General features: G+C 47.9%; 1 protein-coding gene across 6 annotated transcripts in view; it reads left to right on the top strand.

The window, feature by feature from the left end:
- The window catches only part of zbtb16a (zinc finger and BTB domain containing 16a), a 283,192-nt gene that overhangs the window by 86,170 nt on the left and 174,054 nt on the right, over positions 1 to 22,968 (top strand). The window lies entirely within an intron of this gene.

Below are 22,968 nucleotides of genomic sequence, written 5' to 3'. Positions count from 1 at the left end.
GTCCACCTGAGAGCAGACGGGGCCTCGGTTTAACATCTCTGAAAGGCGGCACCTCCGACAGTGCAGCGCTCCCCCAGCCCTGCACTGGGAGTGTCAGCTTAGATTCATTTGCTCAAGTCTCTAGAGTGGGATTTGAACCCACAACCTTCTGACCCAGAGGTATGTGTGCTACCTGTTGTGTATCTGTAAAGCATGCACTCCCATGTTCTGCCACCAGGGAACTCATCCCCTGAAATCCCAAGGGATCCCAGCATCCCTTGGGAGCACTATATATAAGCCGGCCCCTAAGGCCTGTTCCTCACTCTGTCTTATTAAAGACTGAGGTCACTGTTACTTTAACCTCCCTGTGTGCAGCCTCATCTGTGTTAGGAACACAATAACTGGCGACGAGAATACGAATCCAACGCAAAGATGCAGCAAACTGTGGGCACCCTGGAGAAGTTCTCGCAGGGTGAGGACTGGGAAGCCTATGTTGAATGGCTAGACCAGTACTTTGTAGCTAACGAGCTGGACGGAGAAGGAAGCGCTGCAAAAAGGAGAGCGGTCCTCCTCAGTCTGCGGGGCACCGACCTACAGCCTCATGAAGAATCTTCTGGCTCCGGTGAAACCCACAGATAAGTCATATGAGGAGCTGTGTACACTGGTTCGAGAGCATCTTAACCCAAGGGAGAGCGTGCTGATGGCGAGGTATCGGTTCTACACGTGCCAGCGATCTGAAGGTCAGGAAGTGGCGAGCTACGTCGCCGAGCTAAGGCGACTTGCAGGACAATGTGAGTTTGATGGCTACCTGGAGCAAATGCTCAGAGACTTTTTTGTACTGGGCATTGGCCACGAGACCATCCTATGAAAACTTTTGACTGTAGAGACACCGACCCTCAGTAAGGCCATTGATATAGCACAGGCGTTTATGTCCACCAGTGATAACTCCAAACAAATCTCTCAGCACACAAGTGCTAGCAATGTTCATAAATTAACTGGAAATGTGTTTGCGAGCAGAAATGTACAGGGCAGAACCCACGAGTCTGCAACTGCAGCAGGCCTCAGATGACTGAGTCCCCAACAAAGGATGAATGCAAGGCAATTCACACCTTGTTGGCGTTGTGAAGGCTTCCATTCAGCCTATTCATGCCGCTTCAAAGGGTATGTTTGCAAGAGCTGTAGAACAATGGGGCACCTCCAACGAGCTTGCAAACGAGCTGCAAGCTCTGCAAAACCTGCTAACCACCACGTGGCAGAGGAAGATCGGTCCATGGTGGATCAAAGCAATTTCGAGCCTCAGAGAGAGGAGGCAGATACTGAAGTACACTGGGTGCACACATTTTCGACGAAATGTCCACCTATAATGCTAAACGTAAAATTGAATGGCTTACCTGTAGCCATGGAACTGGACACTGGCGCTAGCCAATCCATCATGAGTAAAAAGATGTTTAAGAGACTGTGGTGCAACAAAGCATTCAGACCAGCCCTGAGCCCCATCCACATGAAACCGAGAATGTACACCAAAGAGCTTATTGCTCTCCTGGGCAGCGCCATGGTCAAGGTCACCTACGAGGGCATGGTGCACGAACTGCCACTCTGGATTGTCCCGGGCGATGGCCCCACACTGCTTGGAAGGAGCTGGCTGGGCAAAATCCGCTGGAACTGGGATGACATCTGAGCGCTATCACATGTCGATGAGGCCTCATGTACTGAGGTTCTTAACAAATTGACTTCCCTTTTTGAGCCAGGTATTGGAAACTTTTCCGGGGGGAAGGTGCGGATCCACTTGGTCCCAGAGGCACAACCCATTCACCACAAGGCGCGAGCAGTACCTCATAATGAGGGAGAGAGTGGAAATCGAGCTGGACAGGCTGCAATACGAGGGCATCATCTCCCCAGTCGAATTCAGCGAGTGGGCCAGCCTGATTGTTCCAATACTCAAAAGTGATGGCACGGTCAGGATTTGCAGCGATTATAAAGTAACTATTAATCGTTTCTCACTACAGGACCAATACCCGCTACCTAAGGCAGATGACCTATTTGCGACGCTGGCAGTAAGCAAGACGTTCACCAAGCTCGACCTGACTTTGGCCTACATGACGCAGGAGCTGGAGGAGTCTTCGATGGGCCTCACCTGCATCAACACGCACAAGGGACTGTTCATCCACAACAGATGCCCGTTTGGAATTCGGTTGGCTGCAGCGATCTTCCAGAGAAACATAGAGAGCCTACTCAAGTCAGTAGCACACACAGTGGTCTTTCAGGACGACATATTGGTCACGGGTCGGGACATCATCGAGCACCTACAAAACCTGGAGGAGGTCCTCCAGCGACTGGATCGCGTAGGGCTGCAGCTGAAGAGGTCGAAATGCAGCTTCATAGCAACAGAAGTGGAGTTTTTGGGGAGAAAGATCGCGGCGGACGCCATTCGGCCCACAGACTCTGTCTTGGCGTCTATCAGGAACACGCCCAGGCCACAAAACGTCATGGAGCTGCAGTCGTTCCTGGGACTCCAACTATTTTGGTAACTTCCTACCGGGGTTAAGCACCCTCTTAGAGCCCCTACATGTGTTATTGCGTAAAGGTGAGAACTGGGTATGGGGAAAAAACCAAGTAATTGCTTTTGAGAAAGCCAGAAACATTTTATGCTCCAACAAGCTGCTTGTATTGTATAACCCATGTAAAAGACTTGTGCTAGCATGTGACGCGTTGTCGAATGGAGTCGGGTGTGTATTACAACAAGCTAACGTTGCGGGGAAATTGCAACCTGTCGCCTATGCCTCCAGGAGCTTGTCTAAGGCCGAGAGGGCCTACAGCATGATGGAGAAAGAGGCATTAGCGTGTGTGTTCGGGGTAAAGAAAATGCATCAGTCCCTGTTTGGCCTCAAATTTGAGCTGGAAACCGATCACAAGGCCCTTTCATTCCTGTTCGCTGAAAACAAGGGGATAAATACTAATACCTCAGCCCGCATACAAAGGTGGGCACTCATGCTATCAGCATATAACTATACCATCTGTCACAGACCAGGCACCGAGAACTGTGGATGCTCTCAGTCGGCTACCATTGCCCACCATGGGGGTAGAAATGGCGCAGCTTGCAAACTTGTTGATGGTCATGGAAGCATTTGAAAATGATAAATCACCTGTCACGGCCCACCACATTAGGACTTGGACCAGCCAAGATCCTCTGCTGTCCCTAGTTTTAAAAAAAAACTGTACTGCATGGGAGCTGGGCCAGCATCCCCGTTGAAATGCAAGAGCCAATCAAGCCGTTCCAGCGGCGAAAGGATGAGCTGTCCATTCAGGCAGACTGCCTGTTGTGGGGTAACCGCGGAGTGCTACCCAAAAAGGACAGGGAGACGTTCATCTCTGATCTCCACAGCACACACCCGGGTATAGTAATGATGAAAGCGATAGCCAGATCCCACGTGTGGTGGCCCGGTATCGACTCTAATTTAGAGTCCTGTGTACGGCAATGCAGCGTGTGTGCTCAGTTGAGCAATGCGCCCAGAGAGCCACCACTAAGTTTGTGGTCCTGGCCCTCCAGACCATGGTCGAGGATCATGTCGATTATGCGGGCCCGTTTCTCGGTAAAATGTTCCTGGTGGTGGTGGATGCTTTTTCAAAATGGATTGAATGTGAAATAATGTTGGGAAGCACTGCCACCGCCACCATTGAAAGCCTGGGGGCCATGTTTGCCACCCACGGCCTGCCTGACATACTGGTCAGTGACAACGGGCCATGTTTCACCAGTGCTGAATTTGAAGAATTCATGACACGCAATGGGATCAAACATGTCACCTCGACCCCGTTTAAACCAGCCTCCAATGGGCAGACAAAGCGGGCAGTACAAACCATCAAACAGACCCTTAAACGAGTCACAGAAGGCTCACTCCAAACCCGCCTATCCCGAGTACTTCTTGGCTACCGCACGAGACCCCACTCGCTTACGGGTGCCCCCGGCTGAGCTACTCATGAAAAGGACGCTTAAAACCAGACTCTTGCTGGTTCACCCCAACCTGCATGATCAGGTTGAGAGCAGGCGGCAGCAACAAAATGTCAACGATGGTCGCGCCACTGTGTCACGGGAAATTGATCTGAATGACCGTGTATGTGCTAAACTATGGACATGGTCCCAAGTGGATTGCGGGCACGGTGATTAGCTAAAGAAGGGAATAGGGTGTTTGTAGTCAAACTAGACAATGGACAAACTTGCAGAAAGTACCTGGGCCAAACAAGGCTGCGGTTCAGACTGCCCTGAACAACCCACAGCAGACACTACCTTTTTCGAGCCCACAACACACACCCAAAGGATCAAAGACACCACACCGGACCAGGAAATCGAACCCATCACGTCCAACAGCCCAGCAAGGCTAGGCTCACCCAGCAGCCCTGCAGAGCCAACAACATGCCAGCCCAGTGAGGGCACAGCCAACACACCAGACATTTGTATCAAGGCGACCCACCAGGGAAAGAAAGGCTCCCAACCGCCTCACGTTGTAAATAGTTTTCACTTTGACTTTGACTTTGATTTTGGGCGGGGGGCGGGTGAGGAGTGATGTGTATCTGTAAAGCATGCACTCCCATGTTCCGCCACCAGGGAGCTCATCCCCTGAAGTCCCAAGAGATCCCAGCATCCCTTGGGAGCAGTGTATATAAGCCGGCCCCTTAGGCCTGTTCCTCACTTTGGAGTGTCTTATTAAAGACTGAGGTCACTTACTTTAACCTCCCTGTGTGCAGCCTCATCTGCGTTAGGAACACAATACTACCTACTGAGCAACAGCTGACAGTGCAGCTATCACGGAGTGTTTGAGGTGAACAGCAGAGACATATTTAAGGGGAAGCTAGATAAACACGAGGGAGAAAGGAATAGACGGAACTGCTGATGGGGTGAGATGAAGTGTGGGAGGAGGCGCGTGTGCAGCATAGACACTAACATAGACTTGTTGGGCCGACTGGCCTGTTTGTGTTCTATAAATTTTATTTAATGCGCCAACACTCTGGATACGTTTGCACATCCAAAACTTTCATTCTGCGTTCTGACCTGCGAGGGAACAGAACTCCTTCCAGTGTCATTTTTAGTTGGTTGTTTTTGATTGTGTGGTGCATCTGTAAAGTTGCTAAACCTTGAGGTTTTGATGCTGAATCTGGTTTATGTAGCGTGATATTTAGGAACAGGAGGAGGCCAGTCAACCCCTCGAGCCCTGTTCAGCGATTCAATTAGAACATGGCTGATCTGTATCGTAACTTAATTTACCCGCATACGTTCCGTATCGCTTATTGCCCTTACCTAACCAAAATCTGTCAATCTTGTTTTTGAAATCTTCAGTTGATCCCCAGCCTCAGCAGCAAGGGACCACTGCTAAGATGCAAAAGAACTACTTGTCAGTTGGGAAACGTTTCCACTATGTGTAGTGTGTGCTTTTCAATTTGCAATCGAACTGCACCTTGAATCCTGCAAACAGACCGTGTATGACCAGCTTGAAATCTGCTTGAACACAGACCTGGAAGATGCACAGTTTTCCAGTGATGTGTGGGTGTGTGTTTTTAAAAAAAAAGATATATTTTTATAGATGATGAAATTGTAACGGCTTGTACTGATGATGCCATTTCATCAGCAAGATAATAGGAGATAATTTTGAGACTGCTAAGTGCCAGGGTTTCAGTTACAGCCATTGGGGTACTCGTAAATGTTCCACACGAGCTTTGCAGTGTGTTGTGAGCATGTGGATAGAATTCCATATTAAACCCGGTGCCGCAGGGGGGTTTAACAGAAGAGGCAGTGATACGTGTTCTGCTCTGCGATTCTCCGATCCCAGCCGACTTCAAAACTGAAAATGTTGCTTCAGAGGATAGTAAATGATGAGGTTTTAGACATTGGGTTCCACTAAACATTGCACACAGAATCTCAACTGCTTATTTATCTCTCTCTTATTTTTATATATAATATATATAAAAAATACATTTTTGAAGACCTAAGGGGGAAAAGATGGCTGGTTGCCACGGCAACATTGGTCAACAAATTTCATTCCTGAAAGATTTCCAATGTTTGAAATGTTGAGATAATGTCTCTCTGTCTGTCTCCTCTCTGTCTGTCTCCTCTCTGTCTGTCTCCTCTCTGTCTGTCTGCTCTCTGTCTGTCTCTCTGTCTGTCTGTCTCTCTGTGTCTCTAAAAAGTGATCATTTGTCAAACAGAGATTGCTGAAGTCATTGGGTTTAATTAATGGTGAATATCGGAACCTGGTCCAGTCTCTCGTGTTTTTGAAACTTAACTTACTGTTGGGTTTCTGTGTGTTATTTTTCAGTTATTGATAGTCCTCTTGGAGTGAAAACCTAAACTTTAATTAGTTTTCATTTTTTTAAAAAAAAGCAAAGATTTGCATTTATATAGTGTCTTTCACAAATGCATGATGCCACAAAGCGCTTCACAGCCAATGAAACACTGTTGGAAATGCAGCAGCCAATTTGCGCACAGCAAGCTCCCACGCACAACACTGAGATAAATGGACCAGATAATCTGTTTTGGGTGTTGGTTGAGGGATAACTAACTGTTGGCCAAGGTTGGGTTCGAGATCGACGCTCCTCTCTCGAACCCTTCCCTGTCCTCTGTCGCTATTTATGCTCACGCATGAAGAGTGGCTGCTTTAGTAAACCTGAAGCCAACCCAGGCCATGTTGTTATCTAGGGGTTTATGCACAAGAAGACGTTGTTATCGGCTCCTCCCAATCTATAAGGTGTCAGCTATGGCTCAGGTGGCACTCATTTTTAAAGTGCCTCATTGGCTACAAAGCGCTTTGGGATGTCAATTTGCACACAGCAAGCTCCCACAAACAGCAATGTGATAACCATATAATCTGTTTGTGATGTTGATTTGAGAGATAAAAATTGGCAAGGTCCCAGGGATAACTCTCCTATTCTTCGAAATAGTGGCATATGATCTTTTACATTCACCTGACAGCCTTGGTTTAACATCTCATCCGAAAGACGGCCCCTCCGACAGTGCGCCGCTCCCTCGGCACTGCACTGGAGTGTCAGCCAAGACTTTTATGCTCAAGTCTCTGTAGTGGGACTTGAACCACAACTTCTGACTCCGAGGTGAGGGTGCTACCCACTGAGTCACGGCCAACACAAAGATTGTGAATATTACTCATTTTAATTTACTAATCAGCAATCCAATTAGCTACATTTAGGTTCTCGACTAGTCACTTGTGGCTAACCTGTTGGACAACACTGAGTTAACACAAGCCAGGCTCTGTGAAAGGGAGGTGCTTTTCATGTTGTTTTTTTCTGCCAGTGGATTGTAGGCGTCAGCTGATGGAATTAATGATGGACACAGAAGCAGTAGAGGATATGGTTATTTTTGCATGTTGGTGTTCTGACCTCATCGATGAACGGAAGCTCAATCGGAACGAGTGACGATTTTAAGCCCAGGCTGTGTCTGTTGCCGTGTATACTATGGTAAAGACATTCCTCCCAATCCATGGTGACATGTGCGTGTGTAGGAGCTTTGGAACAGGAGGAGGCTGACTGGCCCCTTGAGTCTGTTCCACCATTCAATTAGATCATGGCTGATGTGTATCTTGGCTCCATCTACCCACCTTGGTTCTGTAACCTGTAATACCCTTGTCCAGCAAAAATCTATCAATCAATCTCCATTTTGACACCCTCCTCCAACCTCAACAGCTTTTCTTGGGGGGATGAGGGGAAAGAGTTCCAGATTTCCCACTACCCTTTGTGAGAAGAAGTGCTCCTGACATCACCCCTGAACACCCCAGCTCTAATTTCAAGGTTATGCCCCCTTGTTCTGGACTCCCTCCACCAGAGGAAATAGTTTATCTCTCTCTACCCTCTCAAACACTTTAACCATCTGAAGCACCTCAATTAGATTACCTCTTACTCTTCTAAATTCAACTGAATACAAGCCCCGTCTGTGCAACCTGTCCTCTTAATTTAACCCTTTTAGCCCCGGTATCATTCTGGTGAATCTGTGCTGCTCCCCCTCAGAGACCAGAATATCCTTCCTGCGTTGTTGCTCCAGAGCGGAAAGTTCATAGCAGCGCCGATAGACTTGTATTGATGATGGAGGGAAAGATGAGTGGGTTTGTGAGGGACCGTGTGGGAATGAAGTGAAGGGGGGAAAGAGACCAAAGGTTTGGTGAGTCTGTGCATTTCCCCTGTATCCTGTCCCGTAGTGACGGGGCGATTCTATGACGCGGAGTGATTATTGACACCATTGTCCCAGCCACTGAGTTGGAGGTTGGGGCAGTACTTCTGATTTTAATCTCCGGGAGTTTCTGAATACATAAGAACATAATATACGAAATGGAAGCAGCTGTCGTCCCTTCGAGCCTGCACCACCATTCAATACAATCACATAGCAACATAGAAAATAGGTGCAAGAGTAGGCCATTCGGCCCTTCGAGCCTGCACCACCATTCAATATGATCATGGCTGATCATGCAACCTCAGTACCCCATTCCTGCTTTTTCTCCATACCCCTTGATCCCTTTAGCCGTAAGGGCCACGGCTGATCTTCGACCTCAACCGGCAATATCTTGATAGCCCTTGGTGTCCAACAATCTATCGATCTCCTCCTTGAATATTTTCAACGACTGGAACTACAGCAAAGTCTCTCGATAAAAGCAGGGTGATTTCTCCAGCAGAACACTGAGCGCGGAGGATAGTTACACAATACATAATTATGTGCGGCACTTACTGCAGTGTGGTCTCCAGGCCTGGTTGACTGGGGAATTACCCAATTATCTCCATTCTGGCAGGGGCTTGTGATGTCACTACATGCAACCTCCTGCGACCTCACTTTTTATCGTAACTTGGACGTTAACATAGAAACATAGAAAATAGGTGCAGGAGTAGGCCATTCGGGCCTTCGAGCCTGCACCGCCATTCAATAAGTTCATGGCTGAACATGCAACTTCAGGACCCCATTCCTGCTTTCTCGCCATACCCCTTGATCCCCCTAGTAGTAAGGACGACATCTAACTCCTTTTTGAATATATTTAGTGAATTGGCCTCAACAACTTTCTGTGGTAGAGAATTCCACAGGTTCACCACTCTCTCGGTGAAGAAGCAGCTCTCTGTAGAAACTCCACCTTTCCCAGCTCCTCAAAGCATCGTGCTCTCTTACCCAGCCGCTAGAAGTTGCAGCATTTTAATATACAATCGCTCCTTCCTGATGGAGCTTTTGTTTCTGTCTCTGATGCCATACACGAGTGGAAAACCTATTGATGAGGTCATCACAGGCAATGATTGGGGGGGGAGGAAGTTCTGGCAATTTAGATTTGTAGGACATTGTTTCCACCAAATATCCATTTCTCAGCCTGTATAGCAATCGGGAACAGCAACCCTGGCTAATTTCTACCCCCCCCCCCCCCACCCCACCATCTTGCTTTTGTATAACATCTGGGCAGAGGAGATGTTTTCCATCGTGGGGAAATCTAGAACTAGGGGGCATAGTTGCAGAATAAGGGGTCGCCCATTTAAAACTGAGACGAGGAGGAATATCTTCTGAGGGTTGTGAATCTTTGGAATTCTCTACCCCAGAGAGCTGTGAGGACTGGGTCATTGAATATATTCGAGGCTGAGAGAGATTCTTCAACTATAGAGGAGTCTAGAGTTATGGGGAACAGGCAGGAAAGTGGTGTTGAGGCCAAGACCAGATCTAATTGAATGGCGGAACAGGCTCAAGGGGGCGTATGGCCTACTCCTGCTCGTGTTTCTCCATTCTTGTGTTTCTCATTCTTGTGTTTCACAACTTCAGGATGTCCCAAAGCGCTTTCCAGCCAATGAAGTACTTTTTGTAGTGTAGTCAGTGTTGTGATGAAGTCTAGGTGGAGAGAAGCTGAGGGCAATTAAATTATATTATGGGTTTTTGCCTCTCCCAGGCGATCACATGGCTCCGGTTGGGGTGGAGTATAGAATGTTTCACTGTGTGGGGTGGACTGGTTGGGCTGGGTGCTCTTTACCTTTCCGCCATTGTTCATATGTAACCTTCAGGGCTGCTGACCGAGGGCCATGTGGCTCTTTGTCGGCCGGTCCGGACACGATGGGCCGAAATGGCCTCCTTCTGTGCTGTAAATTTCTATCTTTCTATTTCTATGTTTCTCTAAAGGGGTAGAAGTATATTGGTTGAGGGATTGATCTCCATAAGTTACAACAGTGACAACACTTCAAAAAGTACTTCATTGGCTGTAAAGTGCTGTGAGACGTCCAGTGGTCTTGAAAGGCGCTATATAAATCCAAGTCTGTCATTCTTTCATAATTACAGCGGGAAGTGGAGGGTTTCAATGAATTATAACGCGAGATGTTCACCTGTACTGTGGGAAGAAAAAAATCTCCCAGCACTACAGTTATAGATGATCTTGCAAGCGTGGGTTACGTTGGAGTGAGCTGTAAAATTTTACAGCGACCAATAAATTGCAAACATTTGGAACGATGGTGGGAAATGAAATGCCGTCTGGTCCTGGATTTTGTTTGGTAGGGGCGCGGGAAACTATCCCGCACACAAGATGAGCCTGTACAAAGTGCACTTCAGGGAGCTGCCTGTCACTCTGTTGCCCCTCGTTTACGATCCAGGACAGATGTTGAGTCAGATGTTTAGTCGGAGTGAAGGCATGTGCTGGGAACAAACAGCTGCTGTCCTCGTCTACCGAAGAATTAATTTTTATTATTTCTGCAGCCCACAAACACGGAAGGCTGTTGGATGAAAATCATCGAGTTGCCAGGAGGAATTGATGTACAGCAGATTGGACGGTGTGGGTTTTTAAAAAGTGCATAATAGGATCAGGAGTCGACCATTCGGCCCCTCGAACCTGCTCCACCATTCAATAAGATCCTGACTGATCATCTACCTCAACTCCACCTTCCCGCACTATCGCCATATCCCTTAATTCCCAACAAATTATTATCCTCTGTCTTTAATGTACTCAACGACTGAGCCTCCACAGCCCTCTGGGGTAGAGAATTCCAAAGATTCATCAACCTTTTGAGTGAAGAAATTTCTCCTCTCAGTCCTAAATGGCTGACCCCTGGTTCTAGACTCTCCAACTGGGGGAAACATTTTTCCAGCATTAACCCTGTCAAGCCCCTTATGAATTTTATGTTTCAATGAGATCACCTCTCATTCTTCTAAACTCTAGGCAATATAGGCCTAGTCTTAATCTCTCCTCATAGGGCAATCCCTTTATCCCAGGTACCAGTCCAGTGAACCTTCGCTGCACTCCCTCTAAGGCATGTATGTCTTTGATTTATTTGGCCAACTCTATTACTGCTCAATAACACAAGGCTGTAATCCGCTTTCGTTTGAAATGAAACTGTGATTTACGAGTACGTATGCCTCTTAAATTTAGAAATGAGGTGTTCAAACATATGTTTTGAAGACATAAATTTCAAATTTATTGCTGGTGTCAAACATGACTGCTGGTTGGAGAAGCTTGTTAACCCCTAAATGCTGGCGGAAACATGAGTTTTTTTTTTTCCATAACGGTACAATTCTGCAGGATTGTTCTGACGCTAGTGGGCACCTACTGTGTGATTGGATAAATGAGCCCCCCCCCCCCCAACCTCCCCCAACGTAACATGGATGATAATGAGCTGGAGACTAAAATGGCCATGATATTCTTCTTGGCGCTGTCCCCGTGCCTGCACATTCTCGCCACCACCTCCTGCGATGGCGCTGTTCTTTGCTGGGGTGCAGCTTCGCGAGCAGCAACCTCCATCCCATTCCGTCCGTCCTTCCTTCAGTTTTCCTTTTTCTTCCTTGCTTTCCGTCCTTCCTTGCTTGCTTCCGAGGATGGTGGGTCATCTCCTTGAACTGCTGCAGTCCTTGTGCGGGTGGTGCTACCACAATGGTGTTTGCAGGGAATTCAACAGAGTATGTAGGATGGGGAGAGGTTTAAAAACCAAGGCGGGTTTACACAGGGAATCAGAGATAGCACAGAACCCTCTCTCTGCATCAGTCCAGTCTCTACATTTCAGCCATGTATTAAATATGGGAGCGATCTCTCATCACTTCAAATCCATTTGAGTCTCGAGCTTTAACTGCCTTGAATTCACTCCAGAACGTTAATGTTTTACACAGTAACCTGTTAAGTTTATTGAAGGTTTATTTTTGAGTGATTTATTTTGTGGCTTTCCGGGAGCTCTGTATTGCTGAAATTCACTGAAATTTACTGATTGTGACATTCTAAATGATATGCAGAAGCTGTGTGGAGTTTGATTTTTGGGAAATTCGTGTATTTTTTTGTTTGAATGGGATTGGAATGGACTGCAGTTCACTACTTCTGTTTTATAGCTGCTGTCAGTAGATCATAAAGCAGTTTGTTGCTGTTCTTTGAACTTTGTTCCCTGTTACTTTTAACTCCAAGACCAGAGAGAACAGAGTTGTCATTTTTAAGATTATACTTTTTCTTTCCTTTCTTTTCTACCTTCAGATCTCACTGGTGTGAGCTGGGGGCAGGCTCACAGACAGCCTCTTGCCACTCTCCCTCGCCTGCTGTCCGCCTCCCACCTTGTCCAACTCTGCGTTCCTCCAACTCTGGCCTCTTGTGCATCCCTCACTTCCTGTTGTGGTGCACCCTGAACCCGCTCCCCTCTTCCTTTTAAAGATGCTCCTTAAAACCTATCTCTTTGACCAATCTTTTGGTTATATAAGAAATAGGAGCAGGAGTCGGCCATTTGGCCCCTCGAGCCTGCTCCACCATTCAGTAAGATCATGGCTGATTTGTTGTCATGTATGTATGCTTGGGGTTACTAGCCACCAATGTCTGAGGTCATTGGGCTGTATGCACATATGTGCGGGCCAGGTATATAAAGCAAGCCACCATGTAATGTGTGCACTTTGGGACCGAATAAAGTTGAACCAGGTTTACACTTGAGTGAGTTTACAGTATTCAGTCTGAGTTATTACATAACATCTTCGACCTCAACTCCTCTTTCCATCTAATCCCCATATCCATCGATTCCCTTAATGCCCAAAAGTCTATCGATCTCGGTCTTGAATGAATAATCAATGACTCAGCATCCAGAGGGGTAGCGAATTCCAAAAATTCCTAAGTTTCCAAGTGAAGAAATTCTCGTCATCTCCGTCTGAAATGTGTCAATGTCTCCTCCTTGGCTCCGTGACCGGTTTTGTTTGTGAACGCTCCTGTGAAGAACCTTGCCATGTTGCAGGCACTATATAAATGCAAGTTGTTTCCACCATGGGAATGTAAAGGAAGCGATTCCTGTAGTCCGAGCCCATCAACATATTGTCTCCTAGCGCGAGCCCATCAACATATTGGGCCCAAGTTTCGGGCCACGCCTAGAACAGCGCAGCCCCGACCTGGACGTCCGTTTTTCATGCCACAAAAAAAACGTAACTATTCTCCGGCTCCCTGCAGGCCCTCTGGAGCTGGGCGCGGCACAGCACGAGCTGTAGGGGGCAGAGCCAGGTCCCTGCGCTGAAAACAGTGCCGGGACATCTGCACATGCGCGCTACAGTGGGCGCGCATGTGCAGTAGCTCCAGGCGCCTGAAACTGTGTGGGAGGGGCCCGAAGCACGCAGCTCCTAGCTCTGGCCCAATGGCCTCACTGGGGCTGCCTCCCACGCCCAGCTCCTGCTTCCTCCGGACCCGACTTGACCCCCCCCCCACGACCCGACCTCCGATTTCCCCCGCTCCCGACCTCTTTCTTTCTCCCCCCCCCCCCCCCCCCGACCGATCGACCGACCACCCCCCACCCCCCAAACCGACTTCCGCTCCTGACCGATCTCCGCCCCCCCCCCCCCCCCCGACCGGACACCCCTCCCCTCCGCCCCGACCCGACACCACCTACCTGTCAATCCGGTAAGTCTAAGCTTGAAGTCTTGGGCCCGGCCCATTCAGCCTCCCTCTCCTCCCTCTCCTCCCTCTCCTCCCTCTCCTCCCTCTCCTCCCTCTCCTCCCTCTCCTCCCTCTCCTCCCTCTCCTCCCTCTCCTCCCTCTCCTCCCTCTCCTCCCTCTCCTCCCTCTCCTCCCTCTCCTCCCTCTCCTCCCTCTCCTCCCTCTCCTCCCTCTCCTCCCTCTCCTCCCTCTCCTCCCTCTCCTCCCTCTCCTCCCTCTCCTCCCTCTCCTCCCTCTCCTCCCTCTCCTCCCTCTCCTCCCTCTCCTCCCTCTCCTCCCTCTCCTCCCTCTCCTCCCTCTCCTCCCTCTCCTCCCTCTCCTCCCTCTCCTCCCTCTCCTCCCTCTCCTCCCTCTCCTCCCTCTCCTGTTGGATACAGTGAGAGAGACACACACGGGGGGTGGGTGCGTCCCAGCACGCTGTTGGAGGACTCCCGGTGCTGCAGTCAGTAAGTAGAAAATGTTTTGTTTTGTTTGTTAAATTTTTTATTTTTTTTTTTGGTTTATTTATCATTTATTATTGATGATGACTCTTTGTAAAATTGAAGTGTTTAATGTTTGTAAACCCCCCCCCCCCCCCATTCCCTGCGCCTGATTTGTAACCTACACCTGATTTTCTAAGTGTAGACAAGGTTTTTCTGAGCGTACAAAAATCTACACTTACTCCATTCTAAGTTAGTTTGGAGTAAGTTTTCACTGCCTAAACTTTCAAAATGGGCATAAGTGGCCGGACACGCCCCCTTTTGGAAAAAAAAAATCTGTTCCAAACCGAAACTGTTCTAACTGACTAGCACTGGAGCAAACTAAATGCCGAGAATTGCAATTTCTAAGATACTCCATTCTAAACCAGTTGCTCCAAAAAAACAGGAGCAACTCAGGCCGAAACTTGGCCCCATAGTCTCCTAACCTGCTCCACTGGCTCCATGGTCCCTTCTCTCGGGTTGTGTTGTACTTGTGTGTGAAACATCATGCAAAATACAGAGTATATCTTCCCAAAAAAGCAATAATTTCCTGTTGGGTAGGATGTGATCTATACCCGAGATTAAATTATATCAAACACTTGTCTGATCATTGTTCACTGACTGAATCAGTTCCTCAGGGTTGCTGCAGCTCGTAACACGAAGTCCCTGTGTCCTTAATGTTCTTCATTGTTCAGATGGTTCGCATGTTAGCATGAAATTGCTTTCACCTCTGTTTTAATGGAGGTTTTGACTTGCTTCAAATGAGCTGGTTAACGCCTTGGTTAGATAATGGAAGAAGAAATTTCATAAAGACCAAATTACTCCTGTATTGATTGCACCATGTAACTTCAAGCATATGTGAACCTACATAACATAAGAAATAGGAGCGGGAGCAGGCCATTTGCTCTGCCATTCAATAAAGTCATGGCTGATCTGATCTTGGCCTCAACTCCACTTCCCTGCCTGCTCGCTCCCCTTAACCTTTATCGTTCAAAAATCTGTCTTTATCCACCTTTTAATATATTCACTAACCCAGAATACTGTGCACAGTTTTGGTCTCCTTATCTGAGGAAGGATGTACTTGCCTTAGAGGTGCTGCAACAAAGGTTCACTAGATTGATTCCTGGGATGAAAGGACTGTCCTATGAGGAGAGATTGTGTAGATTGGGCCTATACTCAGAGAATGAGAGGTGATCTCACTGAAACATAAAATTCTGAGGGGGGGCGTTGACAGGATAGATGCTGGGAGGTTGTTTCCTCTGGATGGAGAGTCCAGAACTAGGGAACATAGTGTCAGGATAAGGGGTCGGTCATTTAAGACGAGATGAGGTTAAATTTCTTCACTCGGAGGGTTGTGAATCTTTGGAATTGTTAACCCCAAAGGGCTGTGGATGCTGAATCGTTGAGTAGATTCAAGGCTGAGATCAATAGGTTTTGGAGTCTAGTGGAATTGAGGGATGTGGGGATCAGGCGGGAAAGTGGAGTTGAGGTCTAAGATCAGCAATGATCTCATTGAATGGTGGAGCAGGCTTGAGGGGCTGTATGGCCTACTCCTCCTAATTCTTGTGTTATGTACTCTGAATAATCTTACCACTGAGGTGGTAAAATAACCCCAACTGTTGGTGTATGTACGTCACACTCTGGCAGCTTATAACCTCAATTGAACTCCCAAATTGCTTGTAACTCCATCCTACCCGTCGGCTATCTTGTGCCTTGTTTTTTTAATTGAGAAACCCGAGGGGTAGAGTCAAGGGCCTTGAGCGCAGGGTAGCACCAAGGTTCAAGGAAGAAATGTGTTATATATGCTGACTATAGATATACTCTGTGTAGTCACTGTATAGTTGCATAAGGTGAAGACTTGTTACCTGATGTACTATCAATAAGGTTTACACTGTGTATATACATGCTAGCACCATTAGAGGGTGCAACTGGTGGAGACTGAGGTTTCCTGCCCTGATGGCAGGGGCTATGTGAAAGGCTGCCCACCATGCTTGTACCTCACACTGGAGTTACGAATAAAGGTCCAAGGTCACTACAGTTTGAGTACAACACATTGCTTCGTGGAGTCATTCATAGGTACATTACAGACATGACCTAAAATGGGAGCGAAATGCCAGGTAAATCGGGCTGTAGTGATTAGGTTGGGTTTTAAATGGCTGTGGATTATCGGAGGGAGGAAGGGAAAACTGAGGGAGGGTGAGGAGTTCCACAATTTTGAGATCTTGCCAAAGAATGAGTTTGAGTAAGAACTGGTGCCAATGGGTCTTGATTGCAACACAGTGAGGGAGGAGAGAGAATGTGTCGGGTAGTTGAGGAGGAACCCGAGAGAAAACGTGGCCACAAGAGTATTGATGAAATGGGTTCTAATGTATACTGAACTTCCAGTAAAATGATTAACGGGCAATCTGAAAACTCCATCTCTCCACGATAAGAGACCAGCAGAGAGGATCTTATTAAATTATTGTACATTCTGTGAAGTAATTAATATCCGATCAGGGAATTTAAGACTGTAATTCAATCTCCAGGTTGTCCTGACTGTAACGATCATTCTTGGTGTATGTGAAGCCTCTCAATTGAGTTGCAGCTCAAACTGCCTCTGGCAAATCTCTTATCTTGCGTTTAATTACACTGCAGTTAATTATCATTTGTGCCACGGAACAACATTCTTGGCCTTTGCCCTTTCTGGGCTTCCTTGCCCCTCCACCTCACCCCAACAAACTATCCCGCTTTGTTAAATCTCACAAACCAATGGGCTGAAATTGAACCAGAACTTCTGTGACCAGATGTCAGCAATGACGCCTTTCGCCATTTTATTTCTTTACCTTTCGCGTCGCTTGCTCTGATTTGCCCCTTTCGTGCTTGTTTTAAATGCCCCACACTAACCCTTGATCATCTGACTCTGGTTCATGCTTCTGCCCCCACTGTCCCATTGGTGGGACAGCTGATTGGTGCTGCTCTCTGGAACTCCCTACTTCAATCTCCCCTTTCCGACTGTGCTTTTAACCATCTCCTCCAACTCGCCCGTTACTGTGAACCGTGTTGGGACATTTACTAGGTCAATGGTCATTCTGTTCTTCGCTCCCTCACCACCAGCCCTTACCCCCAACCACTCTCTTTAACCTTCCCCCCCCGCCAACTTTAGAAACATCCACACGTGTCCCTTCAAACGCCGCAGGAAGCCCAGCCTGACTGTATTCTTCACAGATCATGTGAGGGCTTGGCCAATCGTGTAAGTACATTTCAGCAGCGTGGAAGGAACCTCATTTTCTTTTCTTTTTTCCCCCCCCCTCCCTCCCGCCCTCGTCCGACAGTTTTTCTACATCATCTAATAGATGAGATTTGCGACACTTTCCGAGACGGAACATTGCCCCCCCGTCCTGGACTCCATAATCCACCTCTTCCACCCCCAGCGCACCGTGGCTGCAGTATATACGATGTACAGGATACACTGCAGCAAACTCGCCAAGGTCACCTCCTGAACCCACGAGAAGGACGAGAGCAGTAATGTGGGACCACCAATCCCCCCTCCAAGTCGCACACCACCCTGACTTGGAAATGCATTGCCGTTCCTTCATCGTCGCTGGTTCTGGTACCGGCTCAAGACTTGATGCGAGAGAGACTACAGTTTGAGATCACACAGTTTGAGTGAGTTGTATAAAACCATGTAGGTGTCAATCACCACATTCTATCCCAGTTATATTGATGCATGGGGTCGATGGGATCATTGTGCCCATTTCTGTTGAGGCCACCCTGAATTGCAGCATTTCTACGCAATAAAAGAAATGCTAAGCTTTACTCACTAATCAATCAGTGGAGCTATCACCCAATGTGGTTCTGAACCAAATCGCTCAGGTGATTTCCAGCTTGAAGCCCTGCTCTGCTCTGAGGCTGTGACCCGTGCTGGGACCAAGCGTGTGTGGACATCAGGTGAGCTCAGGTGGCTTGCATTCTGCAGTGGAATAGCTTACTGACTTTTTTTTTCTCCCCGATCTTTCTCTCTCTCTCTCTCTCTCTCTCTCTCTCTCTCTCTCTCTCTCTCTCTCTCTCTCTCTTTCTCCCTCTTTCTCCTCTTTCCCCACCCCCCCTCTTTCTCCTCTTTCCCCACCCCCCCTCTTTCTCCTCTTTCCCCACCCCCCCTCTTTCTCCTCTTTCCCCACCCCCCTCTTTCTCCTCTTTCCCCACCCCCCCTCTTTCTCCTCTTTCCCCACCCCCTTGTATGTGCTGCATTCCATTCCCTTGCTCCAACAGGCGTCTTTATGAGCAGTTCTAACACTTTCTTTGACACATGCATGTTGATGAACAGTGCACATGGCTTTCGAGCGATGGGAACTGTTTTGGTGGAAGAGAGGCTGTTACAGGAGTCGCTGCCCCTTTGAAGTGCCCTTCTGAGCTGTTTACAGGCCCACTTAATTACTTGCAGCTTGCCAGAGGCCCCCACTCCATTCTCTGTTTGTTTGTTCTAAGCAATCCCTTCTTGGGAAGATTTTCCCCGTGGGTCGAAAGTATGTGAAAACTGCTGCAGTGGCCGTCCCTTTTCACGGCTGTTGTTTAAGGAGAAACGCTTCACTCAACACTTCCTTTCTGTTTCTCTCTTTCTTTCTTCCTCCCCTCCCTTTTTATATATTTAAAATTTTTTTATACATGATCTTTTTCTTTATCGGCACATTTCCTGCCTGGAGTGATGTTGAATCGGGGGCCAACAATTTAACCATCACACACCTGACTGCAAACCCTCATCTTTCTAAATGGCTCTGGAGGGATGGCGTGTGATCGCTGTCTGCCAGTACGCTTGATGCCTTCCTTGACAAAGAAAAAAGAAAGACATATAAAGCTTAGAAAGTAGGTGCAGGAGTCGGCTATTCGGCCCTTCGAGCCTGCTCGAGCAATATGATCATGGCTGATCATGCAACTTCAGTACCCCATTCCTGCTTTCTCTCCATACCCCTTGATCCCTTTAGCCATAAGGGCCACATCTAACTCCCTTTTGAATATATCTAACGTGCATTTATACAGCAGCTTTTACGACCACTGGTCATCTCAAAGTGCATTCCAGCCAATGAAGTTGTTTTTTGGAGTGCAGTCACTGTTGTAATGTGGGAAACGCAGCAGCTAATTTGCGCACAGCAAGCTCCCACACACAGCAATGTGATAATGACCAGATAATCTGTTTTTAATGATGTTGATTGAAAGATAAATATTGACCCCAGGACACCGGGGAGAACTCCCCTGCTCTTCGAAATAGTGCCACGAGATCTTTTACATCCACCTGAGAGAGTAGACGGGGCCTCGGTTTAATGACTCATCCGAAAGACGGCCCCTCCGACAGTGTGGCGCTCACTCGGCACTGCCCCTCCGACAGTGCGGCGCTCACTCGGCACTGCCCCGGAGTGTCAGCCTAGATTTTGTGCTCGGGTCCCTGGAGTGGGACCGGAGGACATAGTGGACACAGCTGCCGATATTTAATTTGTCTTCGTTTGTTTGCTTTTTTTTTTAAATGAATTTAGTTTTCCATTGGTTGTGCTCTTTAAAAAAGGGGGCACTTTTAGTTTTATTTTTGTTTGGTAACACAGAGGTAAGCCCAATTTCTCCTTACAGGTTGCACAAAAGGCGTACTTGCATGTGCATTGTCCGTTTATTCATTGGTGCAGGCTCTGAGAGTGTATGTACTTTTGGGATCACTAGCCACTAGATGGCATCACTGTTGGAGGCCATTGGGCTGCACGCACGTGTGTGTAGTCCAAGCATAAAAGGCCAGCCATTTTGTATAATAAGGAATTTGGACCTTAATAAAGCAGAGCCAAGGTTATACCTCTTGGAGTTAAACAGTACTCAGTCTAACAGTTATTGCAGTGAGGATGAGAGGAGCATGTATTCCCTCACACTCCCAGACATATTTTTGGCCTGGGTTCTAACCCCCTCTTTTCCCACACCCCTCCCCCACCCATAACTTAATTTGCTTTAATTTTTCAGCATCTCTTCAGAAGTGGTTGTGAGTGCACCTTTTTAATGTCCATTTTCTGACCCTCCCCCTTCATAGAATCAGAGAAATTTACAGCATGGAAGGAGGCTGTTTCGGCCCATCGTGTCCGTGCCGGCGGGCCAAGAGCTATCCAGCCTAATCCCACCTTCCAGCTCTTGGTCTGTAGCCCTGTAGGTTACAGCACTTCAATTACTTTTAAATATGGTGAGGGTTTCTGCCTCTACCACCCATTCAGGCAGTGAGTTCCAGACCCCCACCACCCCCTGAGTGAAGAAATTTCCCCTCAAATCCCCTCTAAACCTTCCACCAATTACTTTAAATCTGTGCCCCCTGGTTGTTAACCCCTCTGCTCAGGGAAATAGGTCCTTCCTATCCACTCTATCTAGGCCCCTCATAATTTTTTACACCTCAATAAGGTCTCCCCTCAGCCTCCTCTGTTCCAAAGAAAACAATCCCAGCCTATCCAATCTTTCCTCATCGCTAAAATTCTCCAGTCCTGACAACATCCTCGTAAATCTCCTCTGCACCCTCTCTAGTACAATCACAGCCTTCCTATAATGTGGTGACCAGAGCTGCACGCAGTACTCCAGCTGTGGCCTAACTAGTGTTTTATGGAGTTTAAGCAGAACCTCGTCCCTTCCCAAAGGTGCTGATTTGTGCTCCCCCACCCAAGCAGCCATTCCTCGTGCGACGTGTTTGGATGTCGGCTGGCGAGCTCCGATCTGGTCCGCGACTGCTGTCCGCACTTGCGCAATTTCCAGCAGGAATGAATGATGGGAGCCATGGCTGAATCCCGCCCCCAAATCCTGCACAGTTCCTCAGCTAGGAGATGCGAAGCCATTCCTGCCGATCCCACGACTGCCAGGGCGAGATCAGCAAACTGGGCTCACGGTGTAACCGGCAACCGTTCTTGTCCGGCTGGCAGAGTCTCGGCTTGGCTCGGCGGCAGAGCTTTTTGCCTGTTGAGGCGGAAGGTTCTAGCCTCACTCCAGGGTTGGAGCACGCACTCTCGGCCGACACTAACCGTGCAGGACTGCGGGAGTGTTTCCTGTATCCCTGTATCCCTGTTCAGATCAGAGCAAAAGATCTCGGATTTTGCAGGCGAGTTCCCCTGGTCTCTTGGCCAACATTCCTCCCTCAACCAACACTGCCAAGCATATGAATCGCATTGCTGTTTGTGGGATCTTGCTGTGTGCATATTGGCTGCCATGTTTGTCGACCGTACAACAGTGACTACACTTCAAAAATAATTCATTGGCTGTAAAGTGCCTTGGGATGTCCTGAGGGTATGAAAGGTGCTATATAAATGCAAGTTCTTCCATTTGTTGTGGCTTGCCCTGTTAAATTACTCACTGCAGATACTGAATTGACCTCCCTGCTGGGTTAATTTGTAGAATGGACGCGGAGAGGATGTTTCCACTTGTGGAAGAATCCAAAACTAAGATGCATAAATATAACTCAGTCACTAATAAATCCAATGGGGAATTCAGGAGAAACTTCTTCACCCAGAGAGTGGTGAGAATGTGGAACTCGCTGCCACAGGGAGTGGTTGAAGCGACTAGCAGAGATGCATTTAAGGGGACACTGGATAAACATATGAAGGAGAACGGAATAGTGGGTTATGTTGATGGGGTGGGAGGAGGCTCGTGTGGAGCATAAACAGCGGCACGGACCAGTTGGGCCTGTTTCTGTGTTGTCAATTCAACAAAATATTCGACATGGTTCCCTCTGACCGGGAAATTGGTAAGCCAAGCGTGGTGGCCGTTTGGATACGAGAGGTGGTATGCTGGTGAGTGTTTACAGTGGGAGAGCGAGATCGACCAAATGTGGAAAACGTGAATTTGAGGGGCGAGGGCAAGATACTGAGCAGCCGACACAATTAACAGTGTTAACAACTGTAATTACAGCTGCAGCCGCAATCCATATCATGACCCGCATCGATCCCCAGCGGTTGTCTAATCAATTAAAATGAAATAGTCTCGTCAATATGGTATTGATTTTGCTATTTCCGAGGATGGTTGAAGTGCAGTAAGCCATTGTTCTCAGTCTTCAGCGCTCTCTTTCACTGGCAATATTTTCTTGTTCCCAAATTAAATGAGTTAGTAAGGTGTAGTGATGGGTGTGCGAAGTTTTTGTTGTATGTTGAACTGAGAGACATACCCCAGGGGTGCAGTTCCAACCTGCTTTACTTTGTCAACTGTGTCTCAGTGGGCAGCACACTCACCTCTGGGTCAGAAGGTTGTGGGTTTGAGTCCCGCTCCAGAGACTCGAGCACAAAAATTGAGGCTGACACTCCCAAGTGCAGTACTGAGGGAGTGCTGCACTGTCGGAGGGGCAGTACTGAGGGAGTGCTGCACTGTCGGAGGTGCCGTCTTTCGGTTGAGACGTTAAACCGAGGCCCCTTCTGCACTCTCGGGTGGATGTAAAAGATCCCATGGCATCATTTCGAAGAATTGCAGCAGAGTTATCCCCGGTGTCCTGGGGCCAATATTTATCCCTCAATCAACATCACTAAAAACGGATTGTCTGGTCATTATCACATTGCTGTTTGTGGGAGCTTGCTGTGCGCAAATTGGCTGCTGCGTTTCCCACATTACAACAGTGACTACACTCCAAAAGTACTTCATTGGCTGTAAAGCGCTTTGGGACGGGTCCGGTGGTCGTGAAAGGCGCT

Source organism: Pristiophorus japonicus, chromosome 11 (assembly GCF_044704955.1).
Source record: "Pristiophorus japonicus isolate sPriJap1 chromosome 11, sPriJap1.hap1, whole genome shotgun sequence".
NCBI lineage: Eukaryota > Metazoa > Chordata > Chondrichthyes > Pristiophoridae > Pristiophorus > Pristiophorus japonicus.
Note: the sequence above shows the minus strand (reverse complement) of the source record. Positions and strands in the feature narration are given on the sequence as shown.